We start from the raw sequence: 15,408 nt of genomic DNA, 5'->3' as shown, positions 1-15,408 counted from the left end.
TATATGAAAGACTATATGAAAGACTATATGAAAGACTATTGAAAGACCATATGAAAGACTGTTGAAAGACCATTTGAAAGACTGTTGAAAGACTATATGAAAGACTGTTGAAAGACTATTGAAAGATTATTGAAAGATTATTGAAAGACTATATGAAAGACTATTGAAATATTATTGAAAGACTATATGAAAGACTGTATGAAAAACTATTGAAAGACCATTTGAAAGACTGTTGAAAGACTATATGAAAGACTATATGAGATATTATACTATTCAGTACAGCATGACAGATTCTCTCTTCCAAAAGAGCCAGACTGGACTCGAAAAAATGTTAAAAACCAACTTCGTCTGAACTTGAACAAGAAATTCTTGCTGCAATATTAAAATTCATTTAAACTTTATTTAGAATGTGTCAGTTCATGGGATGTTAGGAGACAAGAGATGTCTCCAAATGGCTCGACACTCGGTCCAAGTTTTGAAAATGGTGTCAGGAAGTTAAAATATTGTTCAATATTGACCCATAAGGCTGACTAGACAGTATTTTAACTAGAGCTGATGACAAACTGCAGTTGGAATGATCAAATATTCCTTTGTTAGTTGTGTCTAATGCTCCTTTTGTTCAGGCAGACAACTTTTACTTAAATATGTTTACTGCAGTTAAAATGACACATTGGTCTTTTGTGTTAAATAGCACAGAATCACGTCCAAATGTGAACTGTGTCACAGAGTAAACACAATAAAAACATGTATTATCTGCAGCATTGTTCATTAAAATGGCACAACACTATTAATGTATTACAGAAAATATACATACGGTAGGTACATTTATTGATATTGTAGACTATTTCATAAGGTAATACATTCAGCAAGTACTTTTACTTTTAATACTTTAAGTATTTTTAAAAGCAAGTACTTATTTACTTTTACTTAAGTAAAAACATTAATGTGGTACTTCTACTAGAGTACTTTTGTATCTGTTTATTTGTACTTTTACTTAAGTACAGTGTTTGAGTAACTTCTCCGCCACTGATTAAAGAGAAGTCATGTGATGGACAGTACATCACGGAGACTCTTCTCAAAGTTGATCTGTACAGCTGCTGTATCATTTTTACCTCTCCCAGATCCATGAGGACCTTTCCATCGTGTACAGCAGGAAATTAAAAGCTTTGGCTGTTTGAGTCCTCATTAGCTTTTGTTCTATAGAACAATCCCATCTTGCGACAAATCCATTCCTTCATCACGGAATTCATAAAGCGGTGGTGAGACGCTCGCAGGCCTATAATTATAAATGATATTCCTGTCACTAGATTTTATCTGGTAATTATTGTAATTTCGCAGAGTGAATGTGATAATGTAGTATTGACGATGGAAATGGAGCGTGTTGATTTGCTGCAAATCAAAGTCCCGCAAGAAGCTGGCTGAAACTTTAAATCAAAGTCTCATCCCCTGAGTTGTTTTTAAATCCCTTTGTAAGGAACAAAATCAAACAGATTATTTGTAACATAAACTGTGAAGAGTTTTTTTTCTGCTTCATTTTGTCTCCAGCTCCACAGTAGAATACTCCCTGCTCCGCAGCTGAAGCACCATGAAAAAACAAAGCCACATCTAGATATTTATAGTGCGAGTGAAAATATGTGATCCGAAGCAGCCCCCGCTGTCTGTGTTCATATTATTGCAGAGCGATGGCGTCATGCGCCAGCAAAGGTGACACCACAGGTATTTAAGTCTTCCACCGCTGTTTTTTTTTTTTTCCCCATTCCCCATCTTCTTTTGATCTCCTCACCTACACTTCTCATCTGTATTCATCTTTCCCGACTGATCATCTACTCAGTTTTGCTGCTCCTCACCTTCTTATTTCATCTCTCGTCAAATGATCTCTGAGACTGGTCTGATACCCAGATCAGCTCCCTCACTCCTGTCGACCTGTCAGTCTCACCCTGCTTCTGATTATCCTCCGACCTTTTGATTCTTACTATCAAGCCTCTTTTCTTAAGCATGCCTTCTTTCTTTTTAGTTTTGTCTTTTCTCGCTGTTTTTGTAAATTTTTAGGCTTTTTCTTCTCATCTGACCAAGTTATTCTTTTTTTCTTCATTTCATTTCCTATTGATTCCCACTCTGTATGATCTCATCTGTGTCATAATTGTGAGGGAAGAACACCAGAACAGAGGACTGAGAGGAACAGGACTCACACAACTCAGGAATAAAAAGTTAGTTATTGTAGGTTTATTTACACGTGAAATTATATATGCAGGTATTAACAGGAGGCTTTGTGGAAACAACATGAAAAGGAAGACGACTGGTAAGTAAGGTTCCAGAGAGAAGGTTCCAGAGTATGGAGATGGAAATGTTTCTCTGACAGTTTCCTTCTGGATTGTCAGCAAAGGGAGCAAGATAGAGAAGCTTAGGTAAGTAGAAGGCAGACAGGTGGCAATGGGTTCCTTTAGGTCCAGTCCTTGCTATAGAAACACTGGATTGTACAGGTAGGTCCAGGTTCAGACTCTCAGGGTAGGAGGAGCAAAGAGACACAGAGGTAAGACTGGTAAATATGAGTCAAACCTCAAAAACACAGGAAGGCTGTCGCTGTACCAACTGACATGTATACCATAAAATACCACTTTATTTAAAGAGCACTTAAAACAGCAACAAGGCCAACCAAAGTGCTGTACAGACAAAACAACAGGTAACACACAAAGCAATATACAAAATGAGGTAAATCAGAATATAGACATAAAAACGATGCAGATAATGACGACAAACCAGTGTGCAGCATACAGGATCAAAACACAGATCATCTGGTGTTGAAAGCTACTGAATAGTAGTGAGTTTTTAAACGGGACTTGAAAACCGAGAGGGAGGGGGCCTGTCTGACAAGCAGAGGTAACTCATTCCAAAGTCTTGGTCCTGCTACAGAGAAGGCCCTGTCACCTCTGCGCTTAAGACGAGATCCTGGAACTGTGAGGAGCAACTGGTCCATTGACCTCAGGGAACACGGTGGGACATATGGTTGTAGCAGATCAGAGAGATTGGGGGGGGCGAAACTGTTCAGTGATTTGTAGACATACATGAGTATTTTGAACTGGATTTGAAAGTGAACCGGTAACCAGTGCAGTGAGGCCCATCCATCCATCCATCCATCCATCCATCCATCCATCCATCCATCCATCCATCCATCCATCCTTCCTTCCTTCCTTCCTTCCTTCCTTCCTTCCTTCCTTCCTTCCTTCCTTCCTTCCTTCCTTCCTTCTTTCCTTCCTTCCTTCATTCATTCATTCATTCATTCATTCATTCATTCACCTTCTTTTTCCGGCTGTCACTGTACCAATTGGTATGGTATATGTATATGGTACATGTACATATATATGGTACAATATGGTATGTAATATTTGAGCCATCCATCCTTCTTTCCTTCCTTACTTTCTTCCTACCTTCCTTGCTTCCTTTCTTCCTTCCTTCCATCCTACCGTCCTTCCTTCCTTCCGTCCGTCCGTCCGTCCCTCCTTCCTTCCTTCCTTCCTTCCTTCCTTCCTTCCTTCCTTCCTTCCTTCCTTCCTTCCTTCCTTCCTTCATTCATTCATTCATTCATTCATTCATTCATTCATTCATTCATTCATTCATTCATTCATTCATTCATCATTCATTAACCTGCTTTTTCCAGCAGTCACTGTGAGAGAGGCGGGAGGCAGCCCAGACAGGTCCAAAGTCCATCATCAGAGTGTCACATAGAGACAAACAAACATTCTCACTCACACTCACACCTAGGGAAAACAGATTTACCAATCAACCTAACATCTTTGGTCTGTGCAGGAAACCTGAGTCCCTGGAGAAGTAGAGCTTTATTCAAAGTTTAAACAGGTCTGAATTGGCATGTTCAGTTTTTACACAATCAAAGTTCAGGCTTTACAATTTTTGGAGATTTTTTTTATGGAATGTTCAAATTATAGTTGATGTTACACATTGTGTGTTTTTAAATGTCTAAAGATTTACAAACAAACTTTGTTCCAATAACTTTTTTGGTAAAATGTTCAAATTATACTTCATACTGTAGTGATTATTTGTTCTTATCTTCTACCACCTGGTGTCTCTCACTCAGTCACACAGACAAACCTCCGCAGACTCCAGCTAAGTTTTAGTTCTGAAAATTCTTTTGAAAACTGTAAGTCTTTTTATCTTATTACATATCCTACAAGAAACACTGTAAAAACATAAAAACCCACTTATATCTCAGTCAGCATCTCTTACCACTCATGGATCAAACTTTTATAAGACCAGGCTTGTTTTGCACAGTGGTTGTTAGTCTGAGGCTTAATTTTTAGTTTGTTTCTGTCTGTCTCATTACAGACACTGGTGTACGGCTACCATGGTGACCATATTGAGCTTCTGGCAGCAGCTTCAACAATTATTTTGATCTTGGTTCCTTTTCCCTGTCTTATACAGTTTATACATCAATTTTTATTTGTTTGTTTATCGAAAGTTTTGTTGAGATTTTGGCTGCACAGGCACTCTTCAAAATAACTTGTATTGGGGTTGTGTGTGTGTGTGTGTGTGTGTCTGGGAGAACTCACCTTGCAGATGCTGATTAGTTGAGACGGAGCTCCTGGGTTGCCACCTGTTTCCCATCTGGCTGACGAGTCCAGCCACTATTTAAGCCTGTGTGGAGGTTCCAGTCTTCGCTGAATCATTGTTCACCTTGGGGTATTGTGAGACAGCCACTTTAGTACCTTTCCTTGAGAATTCTGAATTATTCAACTCGTGTTCTTCTTTGATTTCAAGGCAAGCTTCGGACACACCTGGAGTTTCTAAACCTGACGAACCTCCTCTGCACTGGACTCCTCTAGAAGCTCTGTCCTCCAACCTGCCACTCCGCCTCTACTACAACCCCCACCAAGAACCCTTCAAGGTATCTTCATTTTCAAGTGGACTCTCTTACCTGTTGGACTTCTTCCTCCTTGAGTCTGCCTCCTCGTCGTCACCCTGTAAGAAAGAAAAAGAACTCTACTTCAATTCTGATTATCAGTCTCGTCCAAGCCTCCCTGCTAATACTCTGCACTTTGCCTTCCAGGAACCTCGTATCCCCTTTTTCCTGCACTGTAAATAAAATCACTTAAAAGATTATCTGTGTCTGTCATCCCTCTCAGCCTTGTCTGAATTTGAGTACCATTTTGTTAAACCCTAACAACTTGGTTATAAATTATTGTTGTTCTGTATTGAAACTTGTGCTGCAGCTTAAATGACAAGAAAGTTTGAGAAGTTATTTATTTGTTCTGTGCAGCTCCATGTTACATTGTTGGACTGTATGCTGAAAGAATGTATTAATTATCAAAATAACAGATCGTGATTTAATTACATCCTAAAGTTTAAAGTCACAGTTAAACCTATGGATATCATAGCTCTTCATGTAAGTGGTGGTTTAAGTTTTGATTCCTCCTTTCATATTTTCCCACCATTTGGACTTTAATTTGAAAAGGCAATTTCAATATCCAGCAAAGTTCAGTCAGATCTTCTGGACGGTTTATTCCTTTTTTTGTGTGCTGAGATGTTTCGCCCTTCATCCAAAGGACTTCCTCAATCTGAGAAGCCACCAAATAAAACTGATTCACACAAACAGCATACTCCATAGTGGGGAAAAAAAACAGCTTGCTGGTGCTAAGATGGCCCCTGGGGCCCGCCCTCTCTCCCGTCAACTCAAACTGTCAAACTGCCTCTCAGACTGAGGAAGTCCTTTGGATGAAGGACGAAACGTCTCAGCACAAAAAATAGAACCCATCTATATGACCAGACTGAACATTGTTGGATTTTATACCTGATTTACTGAGAAAGAACTAAGGTGCAATTCCAACATCATCTCATCATTTCAAGTTTGATCTTGAAACAAAAAAACAAACAAAAAAGTTTTTCTTTTTTTTGTTTGTTTTCTTCTGAGTGTCCCTGAAATACAGTTGTGCTCCATAATTCCTTCTGGGTGACATGCCAATAAAAATGTTGTAGTATTTTCTTCCAATCCTGGTAAACGTATGCAGAGATGCATTCCTGCTTGCATCTCGTAGTTGGAGGAGGAATGCTTTTTTTATTTAATAAAATTACCTTCTTGTGTTTTCTCTTGCACGTTAATTTAGTTCACATTCTTCATGTGTTATTGGAACGATAAAAATCTACATTTATACAGATGCTGGATGTTACATTTAAAGACACGTTGGGTTTATTTTATTCAATTTTGTTTGAAAGTTGTTGAAAAGTGTCCTTTTCATTTGTGTTATTGTGTCTGACTTTATTCTACGACCTTCCCAACATTTTTGTCTCCCGGGTTGTTATTCTCTCCCTCACGCTCCTTTCCCTTTAATGTCGGCACCATTTCTTTGCCTCTTATCTATCATTTCCTTTTGTCTCTTTCTTATTGTCTTCTGCCATTAGCTCACCGGTCTCTCACGCCTTCCATCTGTTTTTCTTTCAGGCTCTTCTGCTCTCCTTCATCCTTTTCCCCCCCTCCTTCGTGTCCCTGTTCTACTCATTGACATTTCTCCATTTCTCTTTTGCTCTCCTTGCTCCTCGCTCCATCACCACACACACATACACACACACACACACACACACACACACACATATTACACAAAGACTTTTCTCATTAATATTCCACCTGTGTCAGTCTCCTTGGAGTTGTCTGAGGGAATCAAATCCACCTGCAAAATCATCTTTTTATTCTTCTTATTCCCTGTCTGACTCAAGGTCTTATTCTCTCATCCATTCTTCTTCTTTTTTCTCTCTCTCTCTCTCTCTCTCTCTCTGTTGTGCACTGTGAGTAAAAATATCAGTCATTGAAAAGATTTACCAAGAGCTTGTTGACACAGATGCACAAACACAGCATAAATATTGGTTAGAAAGCGGAAACTAGACGAGCATTCAGTGAAACTGATGTGATTTTTTTATTTATTTATTTTTGCAGACATCTCACTATAATAAAAGAAGAGGACAAAACAAAATGACAGCTGACATAAAATGATAATATTAATAAAAAAAGATGCTTTCTAGAAACTAGTCAAGGCTCCTTCCAGGTTCAAAGAACGTTGCCCTTTTTTTGTTGTTAAGAGCTGTTACTCAGCAAGAAAGTGAAGAAAAAAGTGTGGTGGCAGTAACACGTAACTTTTACCTTGAATAGTCTTGCTCTTCTGTGAGATACTGCTTTTAAAAAGGACGGCTATGGGAATATGACTCAGAAAAAGCCCGGGCCCACTTACCAGCTTTCATCCGCACACAGTCCCACAGTACCAGGTGATGGTGAAGTGCAACCCCAGTGACAGCCCAAGAATGGAGCTATTTTTGGTTGTTATTCACCTTTTTCTTTTTTTTTACGTAAACAGGACAGTTCTGTACTCAAAATGCTGGACTTGAAGGTAGATCTTTTTTAAATTTGTTTCCTGAGACCAAAAAACACACAAAAGAACAAGAAATTTATTTAAAAAACTGCTCACAACACATTTTTATATATTCCCTGCCTGATGCCACCAAAAGGCAAAGGCAGACAGTGATGTTTTTGTCCCTGTCTGTGTGTGCTTGTGCAAAACAGCAACAATGAAAATCATGAACCATCAGACAAATTTTAATGAAACTTTCAAAACATTTTCATTTGATGTATACCTACAGCTATTAGGATTTGGAGCCGGCTCATTTTAAGATGTCAGATACAACTAATCAACATTAGCTAACGCAAAAATGCATAATTCAGCTGTTTGGTAGGTAAAATCTGAAAGTCCTTCCCACACGTATCTGACCATGACAGCTCATGATATTGCATGAGACTGCGCTTAAAGTTATTTTTAACGTTGGACCAAAATGGTTACAATTACATCATTTCTAAATGCAACATGGTCTTAGTCTAAAACTGCAACATTTGGCAGGAGATGATGTGCCTTTCATCCATCATCCATCCATCCATCCATCCATCCATCCATCCATCCATCCATCCACCCATCCATCCATCCATCCATCCATCCATCCATCCATCCATCCAACCAACCACCCATCCATCCATCCATCCATCCAACCATCCATCCATCCATCCATCCATCCATCCATCCAACCATCCAGCCATCCAGCCATCCATCCATCCATCCATTCATCCATCATCCAGCCATCCATCCATCCATCCATTCATCCATCATCCATCCATCCATCCATCCATCCAACATCCATCCATTCATCCATCCATCCATTATCTTCCATTTTTTCTGAAGTCAGGATGTGAGAGCAGCAGCTTGAGCAGGGAGGCCCAGACATCTCTTTCCACAGCCACCTCTTCCAGCTCTTCTGGGAGGTGTTCCAGGCCAACTGAGACTATCCAGTGTGTCCTGTGTCTTACCCGGGGTGCTCAATAAGGAGCATCCTTACCAGATGCCCAAACCACCTCAACTGGCTTCAATCGATGTGGAGGAGCAGCGGTTCTACTCTGAGTCTCTCCCAGATAACTGAACTTCTCACCCTATCTCTAAGGGAGAGTCCAGCTACCCTGCGGAGGAACTCATTTCAACCGCCTGTATCCGCAATCTCATTCTTTCGGTCACAGAGCTCATGACCATACGTGAGGGTAGGAATGTAGATCCACCAGTAAATAGAGAGCTTTGCCTTTCAGCTCAGCTCAGATCCCGACACAATAATGCCAACAGGACCACATCATCTGCAAAGAGCAGAGATGGTGTCCTGAGGTCACCGAAACGAGATCCCTCCACCCCCTGGCTGCACGGAGAAATTCTGTCCATAAAAGTTATGAACAGAATCGGTGACAACGAGCAAGCTTGGTGGAGTCCAACTCCCACCCTGGAGGGGTCCAACTTACTACAGGCAATGTGAACCAAACTCCCACAGTGCTTATATACGTACCGGACAGCCCGTAACAACGGGTCCCAATCCCATACTCACGGAGCACCCCCCACACAGTGTACACCAAGGAATACGGTCGAATGCCTTCGCTAAGTCCACAAAACATGTGTAGACTGGATGAGCAAATTCCGTTAAATTCTAGGACTTTAATCTTATAAAAAAAGTTAGGGTTCAATAGGAGAATATGTTACAACAACATCAAAAAGAGATTCAAGCAATTAGGATTTAATTCGTTTGAAAAACTGACCCAATCAAATCGCTTGTTTCTAGAAATGGTTTCTTGAAACCAACGCGCAGGGGCCACTTCATCATTCAGGCCAGATGTTGTTTCAGATGTGCCAAAAACTCGTTTTGTCCCAAGTACCGTAACTGAAACAAACTTAGGATACCGTAAACCCCCAACTTGTTGGTGTGGGGGTTAAGTATCACCCCACAGTGAGAACGTTCCTCTTGCAGTCTTTAAATCTGAGTTTTCTGTTGCATGTGTTGTGCTTTCCTCCTTCAGTATGTTTGAACATTAGATTAGCTCATAATTCTGAACCACCCTTTTGTGTGCAGAGCTGAGAGACATGCATACTGAGCGTTTCTGATTTGTGTTTTGTAGATTAAAATCATTGATTTTTATTTGAAGAACATCACACTTAATATTATGTGAATAAAAGAACGAAAAGGTGCCCTGTTACAGGTGACTGCCTCTCCAGGGTGAAGGAGCTGGTAGTAAACCTGAACAGAAATAAAAAAGGTAAATACACCATTTAAAGTCTGTTTAGATTTAACTTGTTTTGGTGAATTTTAATTTGGTTGAAATGAACTAAATTATTAGCTTCACTCATTTCAGTAAGCAATCTCTTAACAGCAAATATCTGTAACAAGGCAACTTATTGTTGCTTCTTCTAACAAATCCAGTGATAAGATTGCATGCAGTTTTTTATTAGTTATTATATTTTATAAATTATGATGACAGGGTATTGTGGTGGTTACATAAACTGCATGGGTGTTTGTTGTATTAAGTAAAGGACGAAGGCTGCTGAGGTGTCTTTTTATAGGAATTACAACTCACGGAGGTTGGAACTGTCTGTGGAGGACCACAAGGTCATTTTTCTCCTCACACCAAAATCAATTTCCAGGAGAAAAAAAAAAAGTCCATTGGTTTATTTTTATGCAGTTTTTAAACAAAAGGTTTTCCTCAAGAATTTTATTTTCAGTTTAACACCTGGGGATTTGACTGAAACAATCACTGGCATTTGTGCTAATTGTAATTCTCCAGTAGCATTCTTCACTGCCCCAATTTACAAAAGAAATCTTAGCTGCAGCCGAACAGTGGGGGACTTTTATAGTCCTCACACCTCCTGTGTGCAGTCCAAAATCAATATTAAGACTTTCATAAAGTCATTAAAGCCTGGGGGCAGCCATGGCTTAGACACAAGAGATGTGGTTTTAGACCAGAAGGTTGCCGATTTGTTATTTTGACTCATTTATTTCCATGTGGAGAAGTCCCACTCCAGTGTTAAAGTGCTCTTGAGGAAGGCAGCCAATGCCCCGACTGCCTGGTGAACATTTATAGGTGCCAATTTTACTGCCTGAGGGTTCTCCAGTGTTTTTAATTTCCCCTAATGTGGAGGTCAACTGCCTGCGTGTGTCAGTTTGTGATAAATAAAGCTTTGTTTTAATCCACTGTGCCTTCTGACTGCTAGAAACTCACACCATCATAAAAAATAATTGTATTTTTATTTTAGCCTGTTTAAAACAGCACAGTAATAACTAAACAGCTTTTTTTCTTACTGGACTGCATATAGCCAATATTAGCCATTTTGTTCAAACCTTAAAAATAACATTAAATGCAATCTCATTATGAGATGTAGTGAACAAAATATGTGTTGTAAATACTCTCAGCAACTACTACATAAAATTTTAGGTGAACATCTGTAAGATGTTATTGTTATTACAGATCTTATTGATTGATATTGTCCCAACAGAGCACTTCGTTCTCAAACTGCAGGTTTTCTTGTAGTTCCTAGAGTTTCTAAAAGCAGAATGGGATGCAGAGCTTACAGTTATCAGCTTTTGTCCATGAGGCTGACACCTTTACTTTTAAGATTAGGCTTAAGTCTTTCATTTTTGAAAAATCCTATAGTTAGGGTTGGCTTGGGTTTCCTGAGCTATCCCTTATGCTGCTAGGCTTAGACTGCTGGAGGACAAACTGACCATATTTCTTCACTCTGCTGCTGTCTATACTTACTCTACTCTACCTGTTTTGTATTTGTAATTTTTTCTATCCTTGACGTGTTTTTTTTTTTTTTCTTTCTTCCAATAGGGGGTACACCTGCACCTACATCTGGATCTGTCATCCTGTGTCCGTTTGTCTCTCCTTCCTGTCCTCTTGAACACAGCCAGTCGAAGCAAACGGCTGCTCGTCCTGAGCCTGGTTCTGCTGGAGGTTTCTTCCTTTCAAAAGGGAGTTTTTCCTTTCCACTGTTGCCTTTGTGCTTGCTCAGGATGAGAGACTATGTGGCGAAGTGAAGATTCAACGCGTCTGCTGGCTTCATCCTTAGATAGATGACTTTTACTAATTGGCTTTTGTATGTACAGGTATGTGAATGTTTTTGTTCAGTGCTGAGACAACATCTCTTGCCATTTTGTGTTGGCTAGAGTCCATTAGCTGTGGTGACCATCTTAAACTGAAACTGAAAGTTAATCAGCTGTAGATGCACATCCTGTGACTACTTTCAACAAGTTTTATTAAAACACATCCAGTGGTTCATGAGCTATTTTTTAAAAATCACACCCACACACAGTCACAGGCAAAAACATTATTGCCCACATTTATTTATTTTTTGTTGCTTTTTGCAGCAAACAATAAAGTAATTACTATGTGTGCACCTAAACTAAACAAAAGAGTTGAAGCATATGCTCATCTCACCAACATTATTAAATCCATATTGTTGTGCAAATCTTTTAATCAATGCACTAATGGTTGAAGAATTTTAAAGGAAAATGTAAAAATTGTTTTTCCAATCATTACTGTCTCCATTATAGATAATAAATTATTAAAATAAATAGAACTCCAACGCAACAACCTTAACTTTAATGATTTTTCTTTAAATAATAGTTTGATTATATGCAGTTTTGCATGTTTTCATGTCCTTATCAACAGGATTCCAAATAGCTTTTGTAACTTGCTGCTTCTTCCTTTGACATGCATTGTAATAGTGTTTTGTAAAAAAATAAATAAATAAATAAAATGATTCAGAAAGCAGCTGTATAACTAGGAACGTCACTGCGGATTCAGTTTAGTCAGAAAATCTTGAATAAAATCCTGGAGCAGGTGTTTATCTAGAGTTTTGTCGTGCATCCAGGCTGCTCCTTTTCCCACACTTTGGCTGCGATGCACACTTGTTTGCTCATTCAGAGGAGAACATTCAGCCATTTGCCTATTGTTTGGTTGTTCTCATGTGGCAGGAGTTCTGCATGAATGTGACCCGAAATTGCACGTCATTTGTATATAAATTTAGCCGTCTGAGTGCCGACCGTGTTCCATCATTTGTCCTCGCCCTCCTCCTCCTCCTCTGTCTCTCTGACAGGCCAGTGCGTCTCCTGGTGAGAGCTGACCTTTCTCCTGAAGGAGAGACAGAGTGAGAGGCGGCAAATGAAGCGAGAGGACGACTGATGTGGCTAAATGAGTGAATGATAATTCACTGGGATCGAAAGGCAATCGCTTGTTGTAGAAGAGGAATGACGATGTGTGGCTGGTGCTGTGAATATTAAAGTGTGTTTAAAAATATGAAATGATTTGTGAGTTGAGGAACATGCTTGGTAAATTCTGTGGGGGTAAGTGGAAGAGTGATTGTATGTCTGTGTGTGTATGTTTGCCTGTGTACACCATATGTCCAGTGTAGTGTGTGTGGTGAGCTGATGGTATATAGAGATATTTAGATCATTTGTCTTAATGTGGTAACCATGACGACGTCACAGTGGGAGAGGCTGTCCGTCTCAATGCATTATGACATCAATGTTTAACCCTAAAACACACATACACAACTTCATGCATGGCAGCAAACACTGAAATATTCTAGTAAACTGGTAAATACACACACAGTTGCTGCTTGGATACACACAAACAATGCATTTGCATAAAAACACACATGATTGCAGGCTGCAGGTGCAGTGCACTCTGCGTTGAAGCAAAGAAACACACAATGTTCTTACAGTGGCACACACACACGTACGCACACAGACACAAACGCACTCAAGTGGAGCGAGAAGAAAACCTGTTAACCCTCTCAGAGGGAAACGTGCCAGACGCTGAAGGACCAAGTGAACACGCCGTTGAGTGGTTTTACACCACCTCGTGTTTAAAATTCTGTGCTGGAGACGTCAACCTGAATGGTGGGACGTTTCCCTCTGAAAGACCAAAAATTTTAATTCTCATCAACGGTTATGTTTGTTGAGAGAGAAATGTGTTGTTTTCTTTTTTGTGTGTCTCACTAACTAATGAGTCAAAACACTTAACATGTTTTTTAATATTACCACTTTTTCGCTGAAGTTTAATATATGTTATGAACTGTGGGTGTATTATATCCTCTGGCTTGAAGTTTTGTTCATATCCTTGGTTTCAATGAGTTTTTGCCCATGTTTTGTTTGTTAATTATTCCATTCTATTGATTTTTTTTTTTTTTTTTGTCAAAATGTAGGCATGGGCCTAACTAACTAAGAAGAAACGGTTTGACTTTTTGTCTTTAACTATTCATGAGTTGGTTTAATACATCCCATGACACATAATTTACCATGGTCACATTTGTACTCGCAAGTTGAAACTTTTAAGTTGAAATACTGAAATGCACAACCCCCAAAATCAGACTTTTGAATGGGAAAGTCTAAAATTTTTATACAACATAGTTGAAGTTGAAGTTCTAGAACTGCGCCGCTCAAGGTGGCTGCATGTTGGAGGAGCTCTGTTACTTTCTTTCTGAGATTTTGCTTTTGGAAACTTTAATTCCTCTTTTTCTGGATGTAAATCACATTTTTTTGGATGATTGTTTTCTCTGGTATCGGACGCTGTGCAGCTGGAAGGATTTTTACAGAAACTTTTTTAGTTTTGGACATTTGTTATGGTGCGTAACCATGGCAACAAGGCAGTTTTCTACAACCAACAGCATCTGATTAACATCTCAAAAGCTCAAATAATATCTCAACTACAGCCCCAAATCTCAAATGATTTGAAAGAATGTTCTGTGGATGCATTCTCATCTACCTGCCAGCTGTGCTCGAGTGCCTGACCACTGAGATCCTGGAACTAGCAGGAAACATGGGTCATGACAGCGGAAGGACAGGATCGTCCCTCAGCACCTACAGTTGTCGGTCCACAGCGACAAGGAGCTCAGCAGACTGCTGGGAGGAGTGGCCTTCGCTCTGGGAGGAGTTCTGCCCGGCATTCGGGCGGTCCTACAGCCCGGGAGAACCGAGAGGCCAGCCGAGTCTGGGTGGATGGATCGGATGGCATCTGCAGCCAGTTTCTTAGGATCCACTGTGGGATGGATCTTTACAAGAGATCCTTCCTGCCTACAGCCATCAGCATCTATAACATCTCTTAATGAAACGAGGATAACGAGTTATAACAACAAATAATTTCCCTTTGGGATTAATAAAGTATTTTTGAATTTAATTGAATCACACATAAAAAGTTGTAATTAACTGCAGTAATAAACTCTTTATTTTCTTTTCTGTTGGTTTGTGTTTCAGAAAATAAATTGCAACCATAGAATGGTACTATCTAAACACTATTAGTGATTATTTTACTACAGTGAATAGAAAGAAATCCATTGTTATTCAGGTTAGCCAGGACTGAGCATCAAAGTTTATCTTTTATTTCTGATTAGCAACTGAATAAAGTTAAGTCAATTTGTCAACTTTGATATCTTTCCCTGATCCCAGTTTCATGAAAAGTTGAACTTCTGAATTGACAAAAAGGTTTCTCACTAAACACTAACGTCAAGTTCAAAAAACGTTCAATACAAAAACGTCAAGGTTTACATGGTTGCAGACACAGAAAATGCAGTTCATTTTGTTTATATCTCATAAAATCATTAACACAACATATTGAGCTATGTTTGGGGGGGACTGTTAGCACAGAGGCTTGAGAAGGCGGGCTTGTGATCGAAAGGTCGCCAGTTCAAATCCCCCTGATTGTAACATCAAACTGTGGGTGGGAATAGTGAAACACCCACACCTGCCTCCACCTTCATCTACCCATTCTGGGCCTTTGACCAAGGCCTATTTGTGCAAGTTGCCTTGTTGTCTGAAGAAGGGAGCAGCTTAAAGAAAAAGAAAAGTAGTATATCTGTTAGAATGTGTACTGCTACCATGATTAAAAGCATATAATACAGAGAAATTTATTGTTTTCTGCCTGTATTGCTAATAGTTAATGGTCACAGAGCTCACAAATGAACAAATCTCAATAGTTTCCTGCTTAAATCTGAAACATAGGTAGCTCAGATTTGTTGTTTTTTTCTTGCTCGGTTCTGGTTGGCAATTTATACATAT

The sequence above is a fragment of the Nematolebias whitei genome, chromosome 11 (genome assembly GCF_014905685.2).
Source record: "Nematolebias whitei isolate Nwh7 chromosome 11, NemWhi1, whole genome shotgun sequence".
In the NCBI taxonomy this organism is placed as follows: domain Eukaryota; kingdom Metazoa; phylum Chordata; class Actinopteri; order Cyprinodontiformes; family Rivulidae; genus Nematolebias; species Nematolebias whitei.
Note: the sequence above shows the minus strand (reverse complement) of the source record.